General features: G+C 36.0%; 1 pseudogene across 1 annotated transcript; it reads right to left on the reverse strand.

The window, feature by feature from the left end:
• Positions 1-3,346: 3,346 nt before the first annotated feature.
• LOC149536892 (F-box/kelch-repeat protein At5g60570 pseudogene) lies at positions 3,347-5,727 on the reverse strand (annotated as a pseudogene). Its single transcript, XR_016357293.1, has one exon. The product of XR_016357293.1 is annotated as an F-box/kelch-repeat protein At5g60570 pseudogene (transcript).
• Between the last annotated feature and the right edge of the window lie 11,492 nt (positions 5,728-17,219).

Consider the following 17,219-nt stretch of genomic DNA (forward strand, 5'->3'; position numbering starts at 1 on the left):
ATTTATAAATGCGCATGAACCACTAGATGTTCTCTGCCTCCACAATCTACAATCTGAATATATTAACAATGCTCTGCTCAAAAGATTTTCATGAAATTTTAAAAACCTTAACTAGACAGGCATCTTGGTTATATAAAAACAATGCTGCCAAATACTTTGGAAGTATGTATCATTTTGAGGTTGCACAATCGACAAAATATTTTCTTTAGATCATATAATGTGTATACGGACTGAAAATATACAAAAGATTTTTCATTCGAAGGAAACAGCTCTAATTCAAGGATGGCTCACTGTATTAAAGATTAAGAGTCAACCAAGCAGACCACCAAAGATCAGAAAAATCCAGGTGTACAAAATCATATAACTATCATAGTTGGCACAGGTTTGAGTCATAGTCTGGCACCCAAAAATGGCTATTTATTCCATGTACATCAAACAAATTGCTAGGAAAAAAAAAATATTAAGAGAAAAACCAATAGTCAGAAATTCTAGTGAATCAATAAAATGAGTACATGTACACAGAGTACGTGGTTTTTGTTAACAAAAATAAGTTAAAACAAAACATGAGAATTTCAATTTCAAGACTACACTGGAAAATTCAAAGAAAACATTTAAATTAATTTAATCCTGAAAAATAAGATCCTCTGTTTCAGCATTAGCAAATAATAAAAATAGAAGAAAGATGAAGACACAAGAAATGAAATAACGTACATCATTGTAAGGCAGAAATTGAAAAGAGAAAATGGGCACGGAATGTATCTTACATATGCAAGAAACAACTTATATTAAAAAACCATCAAAAATTACATATGCAAGAAACAACTTACATATGCCTAGCAAAAATTTCATACAGAACCATCAAAAGGAAAAAATGTGGACTTAATACTAACAAAATTATCAAATACACTAATATATGAAGTATTTGTTGAGTTATTTCTATAAATCATCTGTAGAGGAAAATGACTACAATTTTCGGAACAAGAAAGAGGAATGGCTGGGATTCAGATATGACAAACATTTAGCAAAACAGAAAAAATCAATAACCTAATAAACTGTAGAGAAGATCTAGTATCATAACAAGGAGAGATTCGTTATATTATGGCTGAATTTGAAAGATGAGTGATAACCTCTATCATACAGTTATGAAGGAGCTTAGAAAGCATTAGACATCACCTCACAGATAAGGACATTCATGCACAAATTCAATTGTCATATAAACAAGAATGCACAACCATATTTATGGCTTTCATCAAAGAAGACAGAGAGATAAGTTTTCCACAGAAGCAAATAGTCAAGAAAAGTTCTAATTCAGGCCGAGACAATTGTAAAGAATGCAGACAACTTTAAAATATCAATGTCTGGATATATGAAAAAAGATTAAAATTAAAATAAGTCACCCTTATTGAAGTTAGTACAACACTGAACTGAAACCTTGGAAGTGTGATAATAAAAACAAAGAAGAAAAAAGCACAAAAGGAAACTAATAGTACCCAAAAGAAATATATAAAACAAAAGAAAATAATTGTTTGTCTTGAGGCCAAGCTGGTGCTGGGTACATTGCTCACTAGACCCCACTAGGGGCATTGCCCAAAGACTCCCACTGCAGGGACATTGGCCATAGACTCACACTGTCCCTCAACCCTGTTGGGGGCATTGCTACTAAACCCTCATGAGGGATGCTGCCCCTAAACCTCATCGGGTCTCCACTCCTAGACTTCCTCCAGTTATTAGGGTCTCTTGTCATTTAAGAAACTTGATAACAATGAGGAAGTGATAAGGAATCAGGATCTAACTCTTGCATGTGTTGACTTAACTTTAAGCATTATTGTTCCAAAACTTGCCAAATAATATCTCTGTTTGAAGTAAGATTGTACAAAACATGGTTAGTGGGATTGGCATTGTAACTCATAGTGGATCAAGTGAAATTGAACCAAATGTTGACTTTGATGCTTTTGATGAATCGCAACAAATATTGATTGTAGCTTTCAACAAGTATTGGCATTTGACAAACCATTGAATTATGAATTTATGAGGAATTTGAATTTGAATTTTCACAAATTATTAGGTATATATTTTTTAATACATATATTATACATCTATACATATTCATATAAATTATACATGCATATCTGAACTTGTATCCCACCAAGTGAAAAAATATTGCTATACCACTATACCACATAGCCATCCCTGTAAATGTGTACTATAAACTGTGACTTAAGCCAGAACGTGTAACAGACAAAAGAAACTGATCTAGTACATGTCTTGATACATATCTTGTTTCCCAAAAATAATTAACACAAGAAGACAGTCAGCACTGCCAAATGACCAAATAAGAACATTACTGTGGAATGCTGTAATCATTCAGGGGTGGTGGGACAGAGAGCTGTCGACCTGAACATGCATTGCAATGGAGAGACCTAGTAGTTGTGAGCTGGTTTTTGCTACAGCACATTTGTGCACACAAAGATAAGCAAGGTTGACAACTAGATTTCTTACAATATGATCCATGAAACTTGAGATTTGGTATGATACTTATATCCCCTACAGATGGTACAAATAAGCACAAATAGTCTCCCAAATCCAGTTTACAGAACTCCTAATTCATGCACATTGAATGCATGAGCCATGGAGACACATATCCACCTGTTTAGCTAGAAAATCGCATTTAACTAACTAATTTTATATCAACCATAGAATAGTAATACATGTTGGTGAATACTGTTACCAGATACAACCAGCAGAATGCATAAGAATACTTTGATGCATTAATCCAAAGTTCATAATTGTGAACACAGTTTCCTCTATAAACGCAGCCTATCAAGAAAGGAATAGAAAATATAGCAAAAAAGAATTCTTTCTTACCAAGTGATATTCAGTTACATCCATCAGAGGATTACGATAACCACTGAATGATGGAGCTAACTAAAATATCAGATGATCCCAATAATGATTTAAATTTCAAAGACATGATTGGCCATGCCACATCAACGTAACCATTTTATAAATGAAACATATAAGGCTATTCTAAGATGGATAATATGGATACCTGACATAGAGGGCAATTCCTGTTACTTCTGTGTCAGCTGTACCATAACCCTTTAAAATAAAGGATTAGTGGTCAATCTTAAAAAACAAAATGCTCCCCTTAGTTCTTGTTAAGTTTCCAAATAGAAATGAAGAATTTAGTCATTTAACAGTGGTAAAATGACTAAAAGATTTGCAACATTCATTCTCTGGCATCAACTCTAGCAGTTAATCCCATACAAAGCTCGTAAATTTAAATAAATAGACTACTCAAAAAACTTGAATTTTTCACTTCATTTAAGGAAGAGAAATCATTCCATAATGGTGAAAGAAAATATACTTTCATTACTTTTTGATGTAAACTTTCCAGAAGTTGCTGTTATAATGGCTCTGTAATAGCCTTTACATAGAAGAAACAAGAGACTTGCCATAACTTATCCATCTCTGTCTTCTGCAAAATAACTTCCAGGATCACGAAGCTTGACCAGAGTAAGTATTTTTGTGTTTTTTTTTTTAAATACATTGGGAACATTGAACTTGAGAATACCTAAAAACATATTGCTTGCTTGATTTTGAGATTTGAAACTATCATTGATGACTTGAGATCTGATCTCATTACCATCAATAAACTAAATATGCCACTTTTGCTGATGTCAAGCCATAAAAAATCATACCTGCTACCATAAATCAGTGCATTCTTGTACAGAAGTTCTGTGAATAATAGAACAGACCTGACAAGAGCAAGAGTGAAAAAAATTAGCATCCCATCACTGCACAATTATAAACAAAAACACCAACATGCTCCTTGAATGCCAGCAGATCCCAATGCGGAGGTTCTCCATCAGCAGTCGGATGCCATGAATCCATCTCAATGATTTCGCCTTCTGGTCCTCTCTGCCCTCCAATCACAATCAGTTCATTTCCACATGCCTTAAATGCGAGACCCCAACCGTTTGTTGAATCTGCTCTCACAGGCAATCCTCCCAACACTTTCCATGAATTGGTTTCCTTATTATATTTTTTTATTTCATTCTTTGAATATTCTACAGCATAAAGCTGATCATTCACTACCGCAACCAAGGGTGGTGCATGGGTAGCTCCGTTGCCTCCGGGATACATATCTGGAATCCTCTGCCATGTTCTTGTTTCAAGATTATATTCTTCGCCACAAGTCAGAGACTCCGTATTACTTATCATGCCGCCGATGACATAGAACTTGCCATCCATGAAAAACCCTGAGCAGAGCTTTCGGGGGAAATGCATATCAGGCAGCATTTCCCAAGTGCCCTGCTCTGAATTATAAAGCTCTGCCGACTTAAGCACAACCCCAAGGGTATCACAACCCCCCGCCACAATCGCCCTCTCCTTACAGCTACCAGAACCAAACAAACATCTGGGTTGATTCATTGATGGAGCCCTAGTCCAATTGTGCGTCAAAATACTGTATCTCCAAATAGCAAATCCATAAACTTCTCTCCCGAACACAAGCAATTCAGTACCCACTGCCAGTGACTCCTTATCTGATAAAGTAAAGCATTCATCAGAAGGAATCTGGGGCAAACGCATCCATCGCTGCTGCTTTGGATCGAAGGCCTCCCATGCAGCCAAATTGCATAGAAAATAAATCCAATGCTCGACAATTCCAAGCTTCCTCCTCATAACATAAAGCTCCCCATTCCGAACCAAAGAATTCAATCTCCGATTCACCAGAGCCAGGGCACCATAATCTGATCTTGATGATCTGGCAAAGCAATTCATGGCAATATTGTTTTCATCAAGACCGGGAATAATATTATGATCTGATCCCTCATTTGATCCCCCCTGCCCGGCGCAGTCAATGCACTCAGGTGAAGACGATTGTGCAGAAGAGCTGCACTGCCTAGACCCACCCTGAAACGGAATGCCACCCAATTTTCTGACCTTACGAGGGGATTGAAATTCTTTATCTTTTCCCTTTTCACCCATGGAACTCGAATTCTTGACCTTTGGCAGCTCAAACAAACATGGCATACGAATCCTGCAGCTGAAATACCAATGCTGCTGCTGATCTAGTTGTTCGCAGGATTTAGGTAAAATATGTGGAAGAAAACAACCGCCCTGTCCCTCCACCATGGCTGCCAAGGAGCTTATACTATATAATTCTCCCTTCCCCACCCAAAAATCTCCCAGCTACAACAAAAAATACTATCCTAAAATCCCCTTATATCCTTCTAATAATAGCGTTCACTGATGTGGCAATACACATACGTTTTCTGACCAAATTTGTATCCAAAAACAACAAATTTCTCGGCCGAAATGTCTGCAACTGTTCAATCTAAAAAACACAAAAAGGAAAGAAATGAACCAAAAAAAACAGTAGCACACAAATTTCCCCCAACCAAAATACCGATTTCTCCTTGTTTTCAACAAACTCTACATACCAGAGCTTCCCTAGGCCAAAATGGCGGCCAAATTCAACGATTCCGGACTCGAAAAAAATATTCCCTGCCCTCCCGAAACAGCCGTCGGAGCCGATCTGGAATCACGACATCCAACCGAAGGCTCTGGCTACCATTACAGGACTTCCAAGATTTCTGTTGCAAAATTCTATCCATCCCATCTTTATTTATTTTCCTTCGGGTGCTCTGCACCATGCGAAAGCTTCGCCTCCTCTCGCTCGGCTTTCTAGCCTTTCGAAGATTCCGCTCGGTTTACCGCGCGGTTTACAGCGCAGTTTTCCGTACGCGTGCTCCGTTAACCTCTCGGTTTAATGCGCGGTTTGTCGTAAGCGAGGCTCTGACTGCCGTACCGTTAACCATGACGTGGATGTGATTTAATTTTATATTTATTTACTGCGTTGTTTAATTTTATATTTTTTTACTGCGTTGTTTAATTTTATATTTATCCGCCCCAGAAAATTTACTGCCTTCCTCTCCGTGTCGTATATACCGCGGGCCGGTTTACCGCCAGCCGTCGTTATCCGCTTTTACCTCGGTCAATTGCCGACATCAGTGTGGGACCCACTATTCCTTTTTTGACCCGGATTGCTTTTGTTTTTGACGCCGTCGGAGCATCCACGACTGTACACGTGTCCCTCCGACAACACTCCACTGCCGTCCGATTTCGGTCCCTCCAAAGTCAAATATCATAAAATAGAATTTGGGAAAACCGGTTCGATAGTTTATGTTAAAGACGCAGGAAAATGTATAATATAATGCTTTGCATAACTGTTAGCGATTGTGAATTTATTTATTGGGCGCATGGGAAGTTTTATATTGTTTTTGGTCAAATTAATAACTGTTCGCTTGTAATCGAGATAAGGATGGACTGTCACTTGGACTTATCTTCGTCGCTTGTGGACACGTTTGCGCACAATATAAAAATTTCATCTTGCACATTTATATATATATAATAGTATTAATATATAATTATATATTTTGTCGTGGTGATAGATTGCTAGTGGAAATGTGTCCATGGATGGTATATACGTATTCAAACCTCGCTAGCATACGTAAATTAGGGTTACAACAATGACTATGGGTCAAACAATTGTAGATTTTGTTGTGTTGATGGCTTTATAGTGACATTGAGATGGATAGTGGTGTATTTAAATCTCTTGATTATATGTAAACTAGCTTATATATATATATAAATATATATATGTAAAAGCCAGAGTTATCTTTCTCGAGATACCTATTGCACTTAGTTAGATTCTGAAAATAGGCGCCTCGAGAAGGATAACTCTCGGCTTTTTTATATATATAAAAATATATAAGCTAGTAGCAAACGCGGCGCACAATTAATAATGTTATTTGTTTAAATATATTATATTTATTTTTTTATTATTATTTTTAATTTTTAAAAATATTATTTTAATTTATTAAGCTTATTTAATTATTATAATTAATAATTTTAATTATTAATAAATATTAAAATAAAATTTGGCATAATGCATTTGAATAATTAATTTTGAACGACTTGATAAAATGTTAATTTTTTAAAGGGTTAGTATCAATTTTATATTTTTATACTTAAATATAGACCAAATAAAGTCAATAGAAATAAAGTTTAGTTCAGTAAACATCGATTTGTGTACTTGCCAAACATCTTTTTAAAGACAATATCATTCGTGTTTTTGTTCACCTAGCGTGCTTCTTATGTCTTGGTTCTTCCATAACTACTGCTTAATTTTACCTATATTATCTCAATTTAAATCAAAAATTCTAGACTTACTTTTCGGTTCCCTCCCAGTGAAATATATTGAGATAGATTAGTTCACTAATTTTAAAAGTATGAAACAAAATCAAATTAATATTGGACGATAATTAGAATAAGTAAATTATATTCATTGATTTTTTTCTTTCAAATTATATAATGAATCTTTTATTTAATAGTTTAAATAAAGAGAAGTTATCCATAATATTGTCATCAAATATTAAGAGACATTGAAGCAAAAGTAAATATAATTTGTAAATAGAAAGTGATATCACTGAGTGAATCATTACAATTAATTAAGATCTATAAAAATAAAATATCATGAAAAAAAAATAGGGTTTCTCAAAATAGAATAAATTAAAATGAAAAAAGTTTTCTTTATCATTTATCATTGTATGATGGAGGCATTTTTAAAACATGGAATATAGTAGGAAGTGTTACAAACAAAATACTAATGTGTCCAAAAAGACTTCTACAGACATAACATTTAAGAATAACATATCACATTAATTATCTTCAAGGTGCTTAAGTCTATTTTCTTCATCCTTGCGCTTGGAAATTTGTCTACCCTTTTTCATTTTCTCATAATGATCATATGTGAAAGGAGGCATTATTCTCAAACACTGGAGAGATTTTACACGTGAAACAGCCACAAATGTCAATCCTACTCTTTCTCTTGGTCCTATGTCAATTGTTGCTTTGGGAAGAGTCAATCCCTGAGATTTGTGAATAGTCAATGCCCATGCCAACCTCAATGGCAGTTGAAGTGTTCTACCCTTCTGTATAGGTGGTATTGGAATTATCTTTGGATTATGATCTTCGAATGGTAGTCCTGAATAACCATCAAACTCAACCATCACATATGTTGGAGGCTCAAGCGTAGCACTACCTTGCTTGTAGATAATTTTTCGAATGTATCCAAGAGCCCCATTTACAAGACCAGCCTCTATCCATAGATTTGAAGTTAGAATGACCCTTGAATCCTTACAGATTAACAACTCCAGATCAAGCTCATCATTTGAACAGTCATCTATTGTATTCATAGTACCTACTTTTGATGCAACACAACGTACAACAGGATGCTTTAATGAATGTAGCATTTTTTTATTATGAGCATGAACATTTTCATTTGTTGAGAACAAATGAACATCATTATCAAATTCAAAATTTGTTGCAACATCTATGTTGATAGAGGTCCTTGACATTAGCAACCTCCAATCATCAATTTGTGGGTTTGCATCTCTTAGATTCGTCAAAAGTTGTCAAAATCTTTGTTGCTCAATATCTTCCCCATCTTGTCTGAATATCTTATCTAATGCGATAATAGTGTTGAATTCTTGCCATAGCAACTTTGCACACTTATTACTATCATATGCTACTCTATCATTGACAGGAGGCAACTGGCCCAAATCTCCCACCAATATTATAGATACACCTGAAATACAATTGAGGAAAATAATTATTTTTAAAACTATGTATTGATTCATGTATTTGATTGAAATACAATATATTTGACACATGTGTTAGTTGTTCATGATACAAAAATCAAATTGTTTCCTCCAAAACTTATATGTGCAGAATGTGGGAATGCTTGGCGTAGTCGTGAATCTATATTTTCCAACATGTTTTGATCAATGAAGCTCATTTCATCAATCAAAATATATTTTATATGTGACATTTCTTCTTGAAAACTTGTGAGTCTTGCTCCTTCCAACTGAGAAAAATCTCTTATTGGTATCCTCAATTTTGAATGAATTGTAGAAGCTCCTATATTGAATGCTGCAACTCCTGTTGGTGCAAGTAATAGAAGTGGAGAAGGGGAGGGCATTGCTGCATTTTGAAGAGATTGACTAATGGCACCAATTAGATATGATTTTCCTGTTCCTGTTGTTCCTTGAATTATCATAAACAATGGTTCTGCATTTTGATTTCTATGGTAGTGTGTCATGATTATGTTGACTGCCTTTTTTTGTTTCTCACCAAGGGTTGTGTAGTTTATACATTGAGGAATTTTATCATAGATAAGGCATCCATGATTCTTCATGTTACTTATGAAATTGATTGCTCTAGTAGTGTACTCTTCTCCTTGATAATCAATAGACCAATTTGTTTGTCTATCAACATCTCTTCTCCCCAACATGTCTATTTCTGAGCAATGTATATTTTGACCCTGGTGCAACCTAGATATAATCTCCCATTCATGTTCTGTAGTATTTCTATGAACATCTTGATTTTCTTCAGTTTCAGAATCACTTGGGTTTTCAACATTTTTTGCAAACATTGTACATTGAACATGCCAAGGGTTGTAATTGAATGTCTCCCAATTTTGTATGATAGAGGCATCATCATGACCAATATCTCGTTCAATAGCACAGAATGGCTTGTAGAGAAGTAACTCTGATAAACAAAACTCAATCCATTTACTTGATTGACATGAAGGGATAGATACAAACCTTGGAAATACTCTAACAATTGCAGCTTTTTCCCTAGGCTCCCATTTGTTGTCTCTTTTTCTGTTAGGATTATATATCCATGATCTAGCTGCATCAATTAATGTAACACCTTCCATACATAATGGCCTTTTTTTATAACCATCAATGAAAGATTTTGTTTGTTCTTCATTGTTCTCTTCATCATTTTCATTTTTATTATTTAGAGTTACAGGTTTGAATATCTCAAGTGAGACATTTAGATTGACAAATCGTCTACTACACTCCACCAATGGAAGCTCTAATAACATATGGCAAGTTTCTTGAGCACCAATGTCTCTCTCTACTATTGTCTCAGTTAGAAGCCTCCTATATGCTTGTGCTACTAAATCATCTGGATTTTCCATATTGGATAGACGCATCAACATGTGTTGGTATGTTTCTGAGCTTTTCTCTGCTTTTGCTGCATACTTGGCGATGTATTTTATGACATCATGTTTGGAAAGAACAGGTTGCCAATCTATATTCGCTCTCCACAATTGTAGTATGTAGTGATTATGTGAATTGACTCTATCATCATTTCTCATCGGTTCAAATTTCTTTTCCCCTATTTCCATGTCTTCATATAATTTTGATCCTCCTAGGTTTAATGGCCAGGGAGCATTATACCTACACTCCATGTAAGAAATATTATATTAAGCCCTGTCATTTTATAGTAATTATTTATATATATTTAATTATTCATTGGGATGAAATAATTACCTGCAAACCATCTTTCTCTTTTTTTTTGTAGGCATGCACCCTCCTTACAAATTGTGTGTCGCTCCACACAGTTTAATATTTCTTCATAGTCACGGTCCAAATCCACCTCTGCAAGTTGTCTTGTGTTTTTGAGACATGGATGTTGTTGAAAATTGATCAATGCCTACAAATCAAGGTAAGAAAAAATAAGTACACTAATTAATATCACATTACAAGAATATATATAAATATTTATTAACATGCCTGTATATTTCGTTGATGAGGATCATTTCTAGGGTTCCATGCATGAACAATGGAGTGAAAATATCTTTCAGCACTTCTTCCTTCCTCCTCATTTGACCAGTCAATTTTTATCCACATCAAGTGCTCCTTCAATCCATATGAATCCATGTATGTGTGGGGACCCCCTATGTTGCCATTCATATCTACACCAAAAGTCCTTGACATTCATTCCCTTTTCTAGAATTTATTTTCGACACATTTGTTAGGATAAACCACGGACATAAATAAAAACTACATGCTAATATAACCAATAACAGAAAATAATAGAACACACAAAAATGAACACAAGGCACCAAGATTTAATGTGGTTCACCCAATCCCTGGGCTACGTCCACCAAACATCAAGTCTGATCTTATTACAATCCAGTGATTACAACCTGATTACAATCCGTAATCCCTTACAGCTCAATACCGCCGCAAAAACCAATTTCACATCACAACATTATTAAAAATACTCAACCCTAAGCCCTTTTATAGAAGTATTAAACCGCTTTAGGGTTATAATATGTTGGCCATATGTCGGCCATAATATGTCAGCTACCATGTCGGCTACTGCCCAAAAAATTTTTTTACCTCACTATTTATGAAGTATGTACAATACTTTCCTGATCAGTCACCACAATCTAACAATCTCCCACTTGGGGACTGATCAGGCTCCACACTAAACAACAATCTCCCACTTGGAGACTGATCCTGTAGCAATACGACTACCACATGGGGCTCCCACTAGATCAAACCATCCTAGACTCTACTGTTCTTTTATTCATGTTCAGTCTAAAAGACCAACCAAAGCTGAAGAGGAGTTCAACTTCTCCCTTGTTACAACCTTTGTCAACATATCTGCTGGATTGTCATTGGTATGTATCTTCTCCAGCTTTAACTGTCCATCCTCCAAAATTGACCGAATGAAATGGTACCGCAACTGTATGTATTTGGTCTTAGAATGCAGAGCTGAATTCTTAGCAAGATGAATGGCACTCTAACTATCTGTGAACAAATAATTATCCTTCTAAGGATGTCCCAATTCTTCCAAGAAGAACTGAAGCCATATCATCTCCTTGGTTGCCTCTATAGCAGCAACATACTTTGCCTCTGTAGTGGAGAGAGCATTAATCTTCTATAACCTAGAAACCCAACTCACGGCTGCCCCACCAACAGTAAAGACATAACTGTAGTACTCCGCCTGGTATCAATATCCCCAGCCAAATCTGAGTCAACATAGCCCTGTAAATCAATAGTAGAGCCCCCAAAGTGTAAACACTTATTGGATGTTCCTCTCAAATATCTAAGAATCCACTTGACAACATTCCAATGCTCAAATCCTGGATGACTCATATACCTGCTAACGACTCCCACTACATGTGCAATATCTGGCCTAGTGCATACCATAGCATACATCAAAATTCCTACAGCTGAAGCATAGGGTACCTTGGACATCTTATCCTCCTCTTCCTGTGTCTTGGGACACATCTCCTTAGTCAATTTCAAATGACCAGGTAAAGGTGTGCTGACAGATTTAGCATTCTCCATACAGAAACGTTGCAACACCTTCTCAACATAATCAGCCTGAGATAGCATCAAGGTTCTGTTCTTCCTATCTTTGCAAATCTTCATACCAAGGATTTGTTTTTCTGCCCCCAAATCCTTCATAGCAAATGCATGTGCTAACTAGCATTTTAGCCCCTTAATATGATGCATGTTAGACCCAGCTATAAGCATATCATCAACATATAGACATAAAATAATGTAGCTATCATCATCCAACCTCTTAAAATAAACACAATAATCTGAATGACACCTGTTATAGCCATGCTCATGCATAAAACTGTCAAATTTCAGATACCATTGCCGAGGTGCTTGCTTCAAGCCATATAAACTTTTCTTCAATTTGCACACTAAGTTCTCCTTACCTTTGACCTCAAAACCCTGTGGCTGAGCCATATATATTTCTTCATCCAAATCACCATGAAGAAAGGATATTTTAACATCCATCTGCTCTAAATGCAAATCTTTAGTAGCCACAAGACTTAAAACAGTACGAATAGAAGTCATTTTAACAACAAGAGAAAATATCTCATCAAAATCAATTCCCTTTTTCTGTCCAAATCCTTTTACAACTAACCTGGCCTTAAATCTTTTCTTACCTCCTTCCTCTTCTTTCAACCTATAAACCCACTTATTCTGTAAAGCCTTTTTACCTATAGGCAACTTGCACAAATCCCATGTCTTAATTTTCAGCAAAGAGTCCATTTCATCTTTCATTGCAGACTCCCACTAAATCTTAGTATTCACCTGCACAACTTCATCATAACTTTTAGGTTCACCAACATCAGTAAGTAAAATAGAATACAAAGAGGGAGAAAACCTTTGTGGAGGTCTAATTTGCCTTGTTGACCGTCTAACATTTACTAGTGTGTGTGGTATTTGTTGTTGCAGTTGTTGCACATCATGAGGAATGGCTGGAACATCAGCTTTTGGAGTATCATCCAGCACTACATAATCATCTTCTTTCTTCTCATGTTGCTGCAACAAATCTTTGTACAACACTTTCTCATTGAATATGACATCCCGACTTCTAATAATTTTAAGATTTTCAAAATCCCAAAGCCTATAACCAAATTCATTAATGCCATATCCAACAAAGACACATTTCTTTGATTTGGCTTCTAGCTTGGTTCTATTTTCAGAGTCTATATGAGCAAAAGCTTCCCAACCGAAGGTCTTGAGAAAAGAATAACTCACCTTCTTACCAGTCCATGCTTCCTCTGGAATACCATAGCCCAAAGGAGTAGAGGGACCTCTATTAATCAAATATACTGCAATATTGACAGCCTCCACCCACATGTGTAAGGGCAACCTAGCATGCAACCTCATGCCCCTTGCGCGCTCCATTATAGTCCTGTTCATGCGTTCAACCACTCCATTTTCTTGTGGAGTCCTTGAAACAGTTTTTTGTCTACGAATACCATTAGTGGAGCAATAATCTTCAAATTCATGACTGCAATACTCACCACCATTATCAGATCTGAGACATTTTAATTTCTTACTAGTCTCATTTTCAACCAAGCATTTCCATTTCTTAAAAGTTTGAATTACATCAGATTTCTGTCTAAGGAAATAAACCCATAATTTTCTAGTTGCATCATCAATAAATGTAACATAATAATGAGAGCCACCAAGGAAAGATACCTGAGCCGGTCCCCATACATTTGTATGCACAAGCTCTAATTTCTCCTTTTTGTTTTCCTTCCCTGTCTTTACAAAACTCACTCTCTTTTGTTTTCCATACACACAACTTTCATAGAAATCCATATTCACACATTTTAGACCTGGTAAAACTTTCCTTGAATGAAGTACTTTCATACCTTTCTCACTCATGTGCCCAAGTCTATTGTGCCACAACACTGTATCAAAATCTACAGCAGCTATTTGTTCTCCCTGCTCAACTGCAGTAATTGTTCCTGAATATTCATTTTTCTCTGAAACAATCAAAGTAGAAGGAACAATATGACCTGTACAAAGATATAAGGTGCCTACTTTCACACCTTTTTCTACTACAAGGGAACCTTTTGAAACCTTCCAATTTTTATCATTAAAAGTAACTACACAACCCTCATCACCGAGTTGCCCTGCTGAAATTAAATTTCTACTTAGTTTTGGAACATGTCTTACCTCATGTAGTAGCCAATGATTCCCATTCTGCAACTTAATCTTAATTTTTCCCTTTCCAACAATCTGACAGGGTTCATTATCCCCCAAATAAACAAGCCCAAAATCCCCTTGGACATAATCAATGAAATAACCTCTATGAGGTGTAGCATGAAATGAAGCACCAGAATCTAAAACCCATGAATCATCAACACTCTCTAAAGACAGAAGCAAAGCATCCTCTTCAGATTTGTTACTTACCACATTTGCTTCCTTGTCTCCATCTAATTTATCTCCTTCATTTTTCTTTCGATTCCAGCAATCTTTCTTTTTGTGCCTTGGTTTCCCATAGTACCAGCAATCATTTGGTCCTCTCAATTGAGACCTCCTCCCCTTTGACTTTCCTCTTGATCTCCCACGATTTCCAGAGTTACTTCCTCTTTCAGTCATTTTGCCCCTGCTTTGTGCATTTAAAGCACTTCCGGATGTAGATCCACCTGAGGATTTTCTACGAGTTTCCTCACTTAAAATAACACCGATCACATTATCATATTTTAGGGCACTAGATCCAGGAACAGAATTACTCACCGCCATTACCAAGCCATTCCAACTTTCAGGCAAATAACACAAAATCAAGAGAGCCCTAATTTTTTCATCAAAATTGATACCCACAGAAGATAATTGACTAGTAATAGTATTAAACTCATTTAAATGATCTACAACAGATCCACCTTCTGCCATTTTCATATTAAATAAACACTTTATGAGAAATACCTTATTTGAAGCGGAGGGCTTTTCATACAGTGTTGCTAGGGTTTTCATCAAATCTTCTGTTGTCTTTGCTTTTGTAATATTAAATGCTACCTATGGTGCCAAGCATAACCGAATGCTTTCGAGTGCCTTTCCTTCCAATGACTTCCATAAATCCTTCTAATATAAATAGTCTTCCATTTGCATCTTCCATAACTGGAAGTTCTGCCCATTAAACCTGTCAACCCTCAACTTACCCTCATCTGCCATCGCTCCCACTCAACTGTGAGACTCCCACTTAACCGTGAGACTTTCCTGCAAAGGATAACTAAAAGACAACCGTGCTCTGATACCACTTGTTAGGATAAACCACGAACAGAAATAAAAACTACATGCAAATATAACCAATAACAAAAAATAATAGAACACACAAAAATGAACATAAGGCACCAAGATTTAACATGGTTCACCCAATCCCTGGGCTACGTCCACCAAACATCAAGTCTGATCTTATTACAATCCAGTGATTACAACCTGATTACAATCCATAATCCCTTACAGCTCAATACCGCCGCAAAAACCAATTTCGCATCACAACATTATTAAAAATACCCAACCCTAAGCCCTTTTATACAAGTGTTAAACCGCTTTAGGGTTATAACATGTCAGCCATATGTCGGCCATAATATGTCGGCTACTGCCCAAAATTTTTTTTAACCCCACTATTTATGAAGTATGTACAGTACTTTCCTGATCAGTCACCACAATCTAACAACATTGAGTTTCTTAAGTGCATATAGTGTGCGACTATGTGAGGATAGTCAATAATATTTTATCTTCTCCAATTCTGAGCTTCTCGTGGATCAGTTGGCATTTTTCCTGGCATAAGTTCATGCAAATCAGGCCAATACACATCCATTGCACTTAATGTGAAAAATATTGTAGGAGTACCAATTTGATGAAGCAAATCTGTCAATTCTACACAAGATTTAGTCCAATATGACCGTGTTCCCCTTAAAGATGGCCCAAACCGCATCAATTTATTTGCCAGATTAGAGTGGGGTGCATTTTCCATATGTTGTCGCAACTCATGGATGGTAATGGGCATATCTCTAAAGCTTCTTTTCACAAACACTGACGATGAGTTTTGTGCACGATGTCTCATTATCATGTTCAACACAAAATATCTAAAGCTGGGATGTTTGCCAAAATGATGATCTCTATAACACATCAGATGTTTCACAAATTCATGAAGATAGACTTGCCATAATCGTGGCTCTAACCAATCACAGCTTCCATCAGGAAATAGTGTTGGAAATGCCATATCAAGTAATCCTAATGTGACATATTCATTAATGGGAGATACACCTATACTTGGCCAATCTATCAATGATGTTGGATGCACATCAAGGTTATTGACCCATGCACGAATAAGTTCCATTTCTTTCTGGGCATTAGGTGGTCTTGAAGCCATTGATGTTGTATGATCTATTATATTTCCTTCATCTGACTCCATGACTGGACCAACAAAAACAATCTCATTTGCATCTGAATCAAATTCCATATTGACTGTCTTTAATCTGGCAAAGATATTTTCATCTACATTTCTAGGTAGATCATTGAGAGCATTTTCATTAATTTGGACATCTGAATAAAATTTATCATGGTCTACTTTGTATTTGAGTGCTTTGTAGACATGATCCCTATTCACAGTAAAATTATAGTTTGTTCCATGTTGATCTCTTCGTCTAACAATAATAATTGGCAAATTGTCTATTGTGTGTGGCAATATATTGGAAACATGTTCTATATTTTGTGGAAAACTTATTGTATGCCCTTTATATTTATATTGACCACCCGTTGCATGTGTAACTTGAAGTATGGGACTGACATGTGCAATTAGCATTTCCTCAACTTGGGTCAAGTTTGCAAGCTCCTCAGGTTGTGGCCCTGGATCCATATTATTTTAAGAAGAAAATCTATTGTTTCCTTTTTCTTGTCTACATCTATTGCATATTGGACCTTCTGCCGTATGGAACACTTTCATTCGTAGATAGCTTTCCTGACAAATATAACACATATGTGGCATTCTCAAGCTATCTAGTTGTTGTCAAAACTGCATTTAGA

Source organism: Cupressus sempervirens, chromosome 10, assembly GCF_028749045.1.
Source record: "Cupressus sempervirens isolate cs-2001-9-10 chromosome 10, ASM2874904v1, whole genome shotgun sequence".
Lineage (NCBI taxonomy): Eukaryota > Viridiplantae > Streptophyta > Pinopsida > Cupressales > Cupressaceae > Cupressus > Cupressus sempervirens.